This window comes from Ursus arctos, unplaced genomic scaffold, assembly GCF_023065955.2.
Source record: "Ursus arctos isolate Adak ecotype North America unplaced genomic scaffold, UrsArc2.0 scaffold_9, whole genome shotgun sequence".
In the NCBI taxonomy this organism is placed as follows: domain Eukaryota; kingdom Metazoa; phylum Chordata; class Mammalia; order Carnivora; family Ursidae; genus Ursus; species Ursus arctos.
This window is the reverse complement of record NW_026623111.1, coordinates 35,078,462-35,088,821: the sequence shown is the minus strand read 5'-3', so window position 1 is coordinate 35,088,821 and position 10,360 is coordinate 35,078,462.

The window sequence follows — 10,360 nt, the reverse complement described above, 5'->3', positions numbered from 1 at the left end:
GGCTCAAAGGTTAACAACACAGTCAAGAAATATGAATTACCAGCTATTGCCCTTGGGGAGAAACTTATGGTCTGATTCTCTCAAACCATCACGCTTTCACCAGAGGCTAGAATCTGGCTAGCCCCATTTGGGGTGACAAGGGTATCAAGGAAGGCAGCTAGAATGGGGGCTCTTCCCTAAACAAAAGGAGACTCCAGATTTAACGATGAGTTGGGCTAAAACTGGTATATAAATCTCCTTTTACAAAGGTTCAGGAAATAAAATCTGGAGAATCACCCAAAGCCAATAGCGCTGGAAGCTGACGCTGAAGTTGAGTATTTATGGAGAGTAAAGGTATTTTGGAGCTCACATATATACTTTTTGGGTATTTATGGGTTCACGTGGTATACCTTTGTTTGCTACACAGAAGACACTCAACTTGTGACCCGATGTCTTATTCTTGTTATTTTTAATGGAAACATATTGAGTACTAAAATGAAATAAAATAAAATAAAATAAAATAAAATGAGAACAGGAAATAAAATTAATTGCGAGATACTAAATTTTGGAAAAGTGGACTAGACATATTTTTCCCTTTTCTCCCACTAAATAAAACTAAAAACCCCAAACATTATATATAAACACACTTAAAAGGCTCTGAAAAGCTTAGAGAAGAAGGAAAGCTAGGTAGGAATATTGGGACCCAAAGCACAACATGGTGATGAATTTCCTGGGTTTTCTTTTTACCTCATATACCCCAGTCTTGGAGCTGAAGAAGTACCTGGTAACCCAGAAAGAGTAACAGGCACAGACAAAACAAACAAACAAATCTTGCTCTCTCTAGCCACAGGGCCAGGAATGGGACAGTCTAGAAACTTAGCAACAGAAAACTTTTAGGTAGTAACAGCTATGCTATTTTAGTTTTCAGGGTAATTGACACAACTTCATTACGTAGTAATTTTAAGGCTCCCCACTTTTTAAGTAAGATTCATTTATTTATTTGAGAGAGACAGAGAAAGAGAGAGAGCAAGCGGGGGTGAGGGACAAGAGAGGGAGTGAGAAAATCTCAAGCAGATTCCCCACTGAGCATGGAGCCCAGGGACCCTGAGATCATGACCTAAGCTGAAATCAGGAGTTGGACGCTTAATGGACTGAGCCACGCAGGCACCCCAGACTCGCCACTTTTTTAAAGACTTTTTTAAAGACTTTTTTAAGGTGGTTTAAGTTCACAGCAAAACTGAGAGGAAGGTGCAGAGATTGCCCACGTACCTCTGCCCCACACTCTCCTAACCTCCTCCACTATCAACATCCCCCCTCAAACAGGTACATTTACTACAATCGATGAATCTACATTGACTCATCTGACTTTTTACTATCTACATTGTTTTGCCTTTTCTAGAATGTTATATGGTCAGAATCATTTAATACATAGACTTTTCAGATTAGATTCTTAAAGTTAGTAATATATATTCAAGTTTCCTCCCTGTCTTTTCATGCTTAATAGCTCATTTCTTTTTGGTGCTGAATTACATTCCACTGTCTGGATGTCCCACAGTTTATCCATTCACCTTACTGAAGGACAACATGGTCACTTCCAAGTTATGGCAACTATGAAAAGCTGCTGTAAACATCCAGGTACAGGTTTTTGTGGGGACTTAAGTTTTCAACTTCTTTGGATAAATGCCAAGGAGTATGACTGCTGGATCATATGGTAAGATTATATTTGGTTTTATAAGGTTCCATCAGATGGTCTTCTGAAGTAGCTGTACCATTTTGCATTTCTATCAGCAGTGAATAAGAGATCCTATTGTTTCACATTCTCAGCAGCATTTTGGTGTTGCTAGTGTTCCAGATTTGGGCCATTTTAATAGGTTTGTAGTAGTAACTCATTGTTTCAATTTGCATTTCCCTGATGACATGTAATGTGAAACACCTTTTCACATGCTTTCTTGCCACTTGTGTAACTTCTTTGGTGAGATGTCTGTTAGGGTCACTGGCTCAGTTTTTAATCGGGTTCGGTTTTTATTACTGAATTGTAAGAGTCCTCTGTATATTTTGAATAACAGTCCTTAATCAGATATTTCTTTTACAAATATTTCTCCTAGTCTGTGGCTTGTTTTATCATTCTCTTGACACTGTCTTTCACAGAGTAGAAGTTTTTAATTTTTTTTTAAGTTTCATTTATTCATTTGAGAGAGAGAGACAGAGAGAGCATGAGTGGGTGGAGGGGCAGAGGGAGAGGGAGAAACAGACTCCCTGCTGAGTGGGGAGCCCTATATGGGGCTCAATCCCAGGATTCTGGGATCATGAATTTAGCTGAAGGCAGACACTTAACCATCTGAGCCACCCAGGTGCCCCAGAAGTTTTTAGTTTTTAAAATTTTGATGAACTCTGGCTTATCAATTATTTCTTTTATGGATATTGTATTTGGTGATGTATCTAAAATTTATTACCATACCCAAGGTCATCAGGTTTTCTTCTACGTTATCTCCAATCTAGGAGATTTGTAGTTTATCAGTCTACATTTAGGTCTGTGATTCACTGTTTTTTGGTCTGTTATTCATTTTCAGTTAATTTTTGTGAAGGGTACAAGGTCTGTGTCCAGATTCATTTTCTTGCATGTGGATGTTCAGTTGTTTCAGAACCATTTGCTCCATTGTATTGCCTTTACTCTTTTATCAAAGATAAGTTGACTATATTTATGTAGGTCTATTTGGGAGAGCTCTATTTTATTCCCTTGATCTATTTGTCTATGTTTTCACCAATACCACACTGTTTTGATTAATGTAGTTTTATAGTAATTTTTGAAGTTGGATAATGGCAGTCCTCTTTGTTCTTCTCCAAAATTGTGATAGCTACTGAGTCTTTTGCCTCTCAATATAAACTTTAGAAACAGTTTGTTGATATCCACACACACACACAAAAAATAAAAATAAAAAATCTCTCTGGAATTTTTACTGGGATTGCATCAAAGCTGTAGATCAAGTTGGAAAGAACTGACATCTTCACAATATTGAGTCTTCTATCCATGAACATGGACTATTTCCCTATATATTTAGTTCTTATTTGATTTAATTCATCAGAGCTTTTGTAGTTTTTCTCATATGGATTTTGTATCAATTTTATTAGATTCATACTTAAGCATTTAATTTTGGTAGTGTTCATGTAAATTGTAGTGTGTTTTTAATTTCAAATTCCACTTGTTCATTGCTGGTATATCAGAGCCCCTCACTTTTTGAAGAATAAAATCCAAACACTCAGGTATCACATTATAGGTCTTCAATAAAGCGGTTTCATATCAGCTTACCTCTCTTGGGCAACAAAGCACTCCTAAAACTTAGTGGCTTAAAAACAATAACCATTTATCAACTCACAATTCTAAGGATTGGCAGTCTGGGCTAAGATCAACTGGGCTGTTCTTCCACTGGGCTCAACTGGGCTATTCTTCCACTGATCTCACCTGGGCTTACTCACCTAGACAATTTACTGGTAGTTGTCTGTTGCTAAGTAATCTATAATGACTTCACTCTATATTTGGCCATTGACAGTCTTCAATCATTGTGCCTCAGTTCTTTACATATTCTCTCCAGTAGTCTAGCTCAGATTTACTCACACAGTGTCAGGGTTTCAAGAGTATGAGGCCAGAGGTTGTAAGGCTCCTGGAGGCAGTGCTCAAAACTCATACAGTATCACTTCTCCTTCATTCTCTTCATCAAAGCAAGTCTTCTCAAATTCAGCGGATATGAAAATATACACTACCTCTTCATGAGAGGAACAGCAAAGAGTTTCTGACCATTCGTAATGCACTGTGGATCCAAACTACCCTTTCCAGATTCACATCTAGGAGCAAACTCTGCGCACCAGTTACCACCGATTTGCTCAGAATAAAAATTGTCACGCCCCCCACAGTCGTACACACAATCTTCATTCACATTTGAAATCTTGCCCATATTACATGTTTCAGTTCAAATGGCACCTACTCTCCAAAGCTTTCTTTAATTCCTCAGAGAAGAATTATTAATCATTCCATTTTCAGACATCTCAGACCTTTTAAAAAATATCTGGCTGAGTTGATGTACATATTATGTTTTATAATAGAAAAGAATAACTATATACATTTGTATTTCCCACTAGTTTGAAAGATTTTTCATATAGGTTAAGCTCTTACTTTTCTTTGAATGAGGAGAAACAATGAGTATACTGTTTCTAGCACACAGTAGGTATTAAAAATTTTGGCAAATGGATACACACACTTTTCAATGTAAGAATCTATCCAGCAGTCTTTGAAAGATTCTATTCCTGCCTCACTACCTGCTAAAAGCTATTTTGCAATGTTTTCAGGCCAAATCCCACCCACTGGTCCTCACTGCTAATCCCTCAGAGAGAGATTACTCCAATGAGTATTTAAAAAATGTTTCAGTTTATTCCAATTTGGATGAATGTGATTTTAACATCCTCTGCTACAGATTCAGTTACTAGGCCTTAAAATCACTTCTCCCCCACAGGGTTTACCTTTTGTTTAGCATATAGTAAGCATAACCTGTGACCACGTGTATTGGTGTTTTTAGTTTAGGTTAGTTAAGCTATATGAAAGAATAGTATGTTCATTTTAAGAGGATGCAATTTGTAAGAGTTTCCTATAAAGCCCTTAAATATGAGATCTATTTTCTTCAAAAGTATTCTCCCTCTCCATTACTTAGTCCTGAAAACATTCACTTTCAAGCATAACATACATAGGCTAAAAGAATCCCACACCTGCAGAGTTGAAAGAATCTTAAAAGTCATGTACATTTTCTATATAAATGAGTTCTAAGCAATCTGTGCCTATTTCTAGAGTGCCTACTATGGGCAAGGCACTTTACCAGATGTATTGAAGATACAGCAGTAAATAAGCAATAATAAAAATGCCTAAGAGCATATGGATTTAATTTCAACCATACAATGTGTACACAATCACTATGATAAAGTGTAGGCAGTGGCATGGGCTATAATAAAAGCACAAATATTGCTACATAGTTTTAGAGGAAAGAGACAGCTTTACGGTAGAAGTAGAATTTGAGCTGGGATGTGAAAGAAGGGGGATTTGGATTTGGACATACAAGGATGTTGCAAAGGAGACTCTACAAGGAAGGAAACAAGCCTTCAATATATAAGAAGACTGCAGTAGGTGAAAATATTATAGAAAATTTTTCACACAAAAATATCACTGAATACATTTTTGAATATAGCTTTTTTAATGACTAAATACTTCTTACACTGAAGAATATATTAATGAAGACTATTTTAATAACAATTTTCATATTCAAGATTATATCCTTATAACTAAATTCTTTTTTTGTTTTTAAGATTTTATTTATTTAACAGAGAGAGACACAGCAAGAGAGGGAACACAAGCAAGGGGAGTGGGAGAGGGAGAAGCAGGCTTCCCGCTGAGCAGGGAGCCTGATGCGGGGCTCGATCCCAGAATGCTGGGATCATGACCTAAGCCAAGGCAGACGCTTAACGATCGAGCCACACAGGTGCCCCATAACTAAATTATAGCCGCCCAGCCTGTTTTTCCCCATGGCCTGCAGTCTCTAATTACATCAGCAGGGAGTTAAGGTAGAAGCAAATTTTTCTTTAAAATGCTGTTAAGAGGGGCTTCTGGGTGGCTCAGTTGGTTAAGCGTCTGCCTTTGACTCAGGTCATGATCCCAGTGTCCTGGGATCAAGCCCCACATCGGGCTCCCTGCTCAGCAGGGAGTCTGCTTCTCCTTCTCCCTCTGCTCCTCCCCCACTGCTTGTGCTCTCTCACTCTCCCTCTCAAATAAAAAAATAAAATCTTTAAAAATAAATAAATAAAATGCTGTTAAGAGACTGAATGGAAACTAATGAAAATGAATGAAAAGAAGCAAGTGAATTAGAACTCAGACCAATAAAATATTTTTTTTCTGGGGAGGAATATTTTAATCTAACATTTTTAGAATTGTGGATGCCTGGTGAGAATAAAAAGCAGATTAATTGATAGTTGGTTTTACTGGCATTTTACAATTACCTACTTTCATTGCCTGCATCTGGGGCAAATTGGTCCCATCACCTATGCTTGATGTCCATGGCAGTTCGAGGCAGAAGACAAGCTAGGAATTACGGTATAGTTTAACAAGTACTAAACTAGAGGCATATAAAAGGATTTTCTACTGCAGCTATAAGTTCACACCTTCATCCTGTTCTACTTGGGCTTCAGTAATAAGGACTATACTGCTCTGCCTTCAACCTCTTTCCTTCCAGTCCACCCTATGAGGAAAAAACTTACATACCACCTTATGGAATTATTGAAGACTACATTTTCTGCCTGTTCTCCTTCTTCCGTTTTATCACCATGTACAAATGCACGCACACGGGTATCTTTTGTTTCCAGCTATTTCTGACTATGAGCTATCAAGTGAAATGTGCCACTTCTTCCTTTGTGTCCACAAAGATAATATTTATTATGTCAGGGACAAAATTCATTAACTGGTGTGACTGTTCTCTTCTGCCTCTCCCAAACTAAAGACAGTTTGCCAGCTCAGTCCTCAGCTACTTGGTGAAACAGAATAAACAGAGATTGAGAATGGAAGACAGTACATAGCCTTTTCCACCATATTTTCCCACTTTTGTTTAGGTTTTGTTTTCATGGCAGAGTAAGTAATAAAAATAAAATAAAATAACCATTTCTCAAACCCTAATGAAATAATGGACCTAAGCTGTGTTATCCGTCGCTGCTAAAATTATTACATGAAAAGATAGTGGGAAACTGTACAATGGGTGGATCAGGCTGCTAGTAACTGATCCCACTGTCTAATCTTACCCTCATGTGTAGAGAGACCCCAAGCATTAGTGCCTCTTGATGAGAAGCTATAGGAAGATTATAGCACCAGCTATAATGTACTCTTACCAAAACATTAGAGCTGAATCTGAGAAGTCTCTGGATGTATACTGGTAAAAAGATGGACCTTACAAATTCAACTGGATTTTTAAAAATTAAGTGAATAAAAGAGAAAGCAACAGATTGGAGGTGGGGTGGGTAATGGAGTGAATACTAGACTTGAAATCTTAAGAAATCAAAACATGATCTCAGAAAGACTAGTTGTATATGCAAACCAGAAGGAGTGGAGAGTGTGGTCACGGAGAAGGGTTGTTTTAATTGGTGATTTTTGGTTTTAAAGAGAATCCAGAGTCATTTGAATCTACTTATTCCAACTTTCTTTGCTAAGGGTTTGACTTCCATAATTCTGTCATCGTTGCATGATTGATTAATCAATCCCCAAGAGCTCTCCCTATGTCCTATCAAGTAAATAACTCATACCAGGCAAGCTTATCCTTCATAATTCTACTCCCTCACTCAAAACTCTCAGTGGCTCCCTCTCTGCCTCCAGATTATATTCAAAATGCCCAGTCTGTCATTCCCAGTTCTCTCTCCACTGGCCACACTTTATTTCACTGTCCCAGTCCCTCATTCCTATCAGCCTCAGTTCCAGTCAGACATATCCTCTTCCTGTTTGTTTGTTTCTGCTCTTTCTATTCTCCAAATTTGGAATTCCCTTTTCCCTCTAAGGTTTTTCATACCAAGTCAATAACCCCATCAAAGTCCAGATAAAAGCATTATAGCAAACGTTGCCTGGGTTCAAATCCTATCTCTACCACATAGTAGCCGTAGGTAACATGGTGATGATAATGGAGCCTATCGGAAGAGATGTGAAGATTTAATAGATGTAAGGTACTTTAAACAATATTTGGCATTGGTCAAAAAACCTTTCAACTACCTATAAAAAGACCTTCTTGCCATGAAGATATTTTCTTACTTGAACTTTTTTAGTAGAGATACGTGATTGTTATACCTCCAAATATTTTCACACGGTGCCTTAGATTCATTTTATAATTACATGAACGGAGGGGTATAATCTCTGCTATTGTTGTATTTATTATCTTTAAGTTGTATTTTGCACAATTAGGTACTTCATAAATGCTTATAATTAATTAAATATAGAATATCCAAATTAAGTAATATAAGTAAACAAATAAATACATTAATGACTTAGTGAATGAACGAATGAGAGAGTAAACAAAGTAGCATGGATTTGTAAGGTGAAACTTCAAGACAAATGAATGATCTCAAATGCCCAGCTTGTTCAGCTATAGGATGCTAATTTGTTACTCGGGCTGCAACCTTAAGACTCCTGAGTTATGGCCTCCCATCAACTATTCATCAACTTTCTAATTCAGAAAACCAAAGCGTATCTATTTTTCATCATTATAGCTGCCCCTTGTTTCTTAGTAAAATTAATTTGCGATACAAAATTTGAGAAAATGTGCTATTTTACAGAGGTTTCAAAATCATAGCTAAACTTATAGAGATCTTCACTGTGCTGAGGTAATTTTAAAAAATAAACTCTGACACAAATCAATGTTGACATTTTAGAAGCTTATCCATGTAAATATTTGCTCTAAGATTTAAATCTATCTATATCACTGTAGTAAAACTGAATTATCTAAATACAAATATACTTTGAGATTCTGCTAAAGAATTTTTTGGGGGGTGCTCTGGTTCCAAAGATAACATTTCTCCTAAATTTTGCTCAATATTAAGATATCTCATTATCTGACTATTTTCTGTGTACATAAAAATTGACATCAAAATGAATTTCTTCTCTCTCCTTTTTAGTGAACAAATGTTATTAGTGTTTTTTTAAGATATAATCCACTTACCATAAAATTCACACTCTTAAAGTATACAATTCAGTGGTCATTAGTATATTCACAACGTTGCAAAACCATCACCGCTATCTAATTCAAGAGCATTTCTATCGTTCCATAAAGAAAGTCCACACCCATTAGCACTCATCTCCCAATGCCCTTTTCCCCCCACCAGCCCCTTGGCAATCACTCATCTACTTTTATTCTCTCTGGATTTGCCTATTCTGGACATTTCATATATATGATTCCATATATGTGGCCTTTCGTATGGAGCTCCTTTCATTTAGTATAATGTTTTCAAGGTTTATGGATGTTGTATCATGAATCGGTACTTCCATTTATGTTCAAGGCTGAATCATATTTTATTGTGTGGATATGGGACATTTTGTTTATCCATTTATCAGTTGATGGACATCTGGGTTGTTTGCACTCTTTGGATATTATAAATGATGCTGCTGGGAAGATTTGTGTATACTTTATTGAGAAAGCCTATGTATTCAGTTCTTTAGGGGACGTACTTAGGAGTGGAATTATTGGATCATATGGTGATTTATGTTTAATTTTTTGAGGGACTACCAAACTCTTTTTCACAGTGGCTGCAACATTTTACATCCCTACAGGCAGTCTGTGAGGGCTCCAGTCCTGACATCCTCAGCAACATTTGTTGTTGTCTGTCTTTTTTATTACAGCCATCCTCGCAGGTGTGAAGTGGAACTATATTGTGGTTTTGGTTTGCATTTCCCTAATGATTAATGATGGTGCGCACCTTTTTATGAACTTATTTGCCAGCTATATATCTTTTTGTTGTTGTTGCTGTTTTGAAAATGCTTATTCAAGTTCTTAGTTCACTTTTAAATTGTATTATCTTTTTATTATTAAGTTTTAGAAGTGCTTAATATATTTTAGATACTAGATCCATATCAGATAAAGGATTTGCAAGCTTTTTTTTTTTTAATGTTTAAACCAATAAGTCTCCTATTCATTACCAAGAGGATCTGTGTGCATGCTAAATCATGCCTTCAACACTCAAACAGATTATGACTCCATTTTGGCTTTTACTTACTGCTTTCACCAAGCCTGAACGTCAGCCAGTGGTGAGAGTTTAAGACATTCTCAGGTCCCTCCTAGGCATACATACAGCCCTATTGCACACAGCCCTACAGATTCATGTGGACTTGTAGATTCCCAGAAATAAGTTGGAGCTTTTTTCTTTCTTTATTTTTAAAATTAACTAATTAATTAATTAATTTACTATTTTATTTTATTTATTTATTTTATTTTGGAGCTTTTCAAAGTCTCCTATGGACACGTCATTCCCTAGCTTTCCTTTTTAATTATTTTGGTCAGTTTGTTGTTTGCCCCAACTGTTACTGCCATAGGTAGCTGTGATGATAAACCATTGCCCCTGATTATTTTCAACAGCATCCTCAAGAAAAGACTGTTCACACTAGAAGAAGTCTGAGTCAGGTCAAATAAAAATAAGTCCTGCCAGTGAGATTTTCCAGGAAAACAAAGGAATTGTACTTTGGAAGAACTCCAGCCCCATTTCATTCCCTCCAGAAGATGCTAGACCTCTGGTTTTCATTTTGATAGTCAGCTGTTGGTTTTCAAGGCCAACACAGGCACAGGAGAGAGAGGTCTGGGTATTGATCAGGTTGAAATGCCATAAA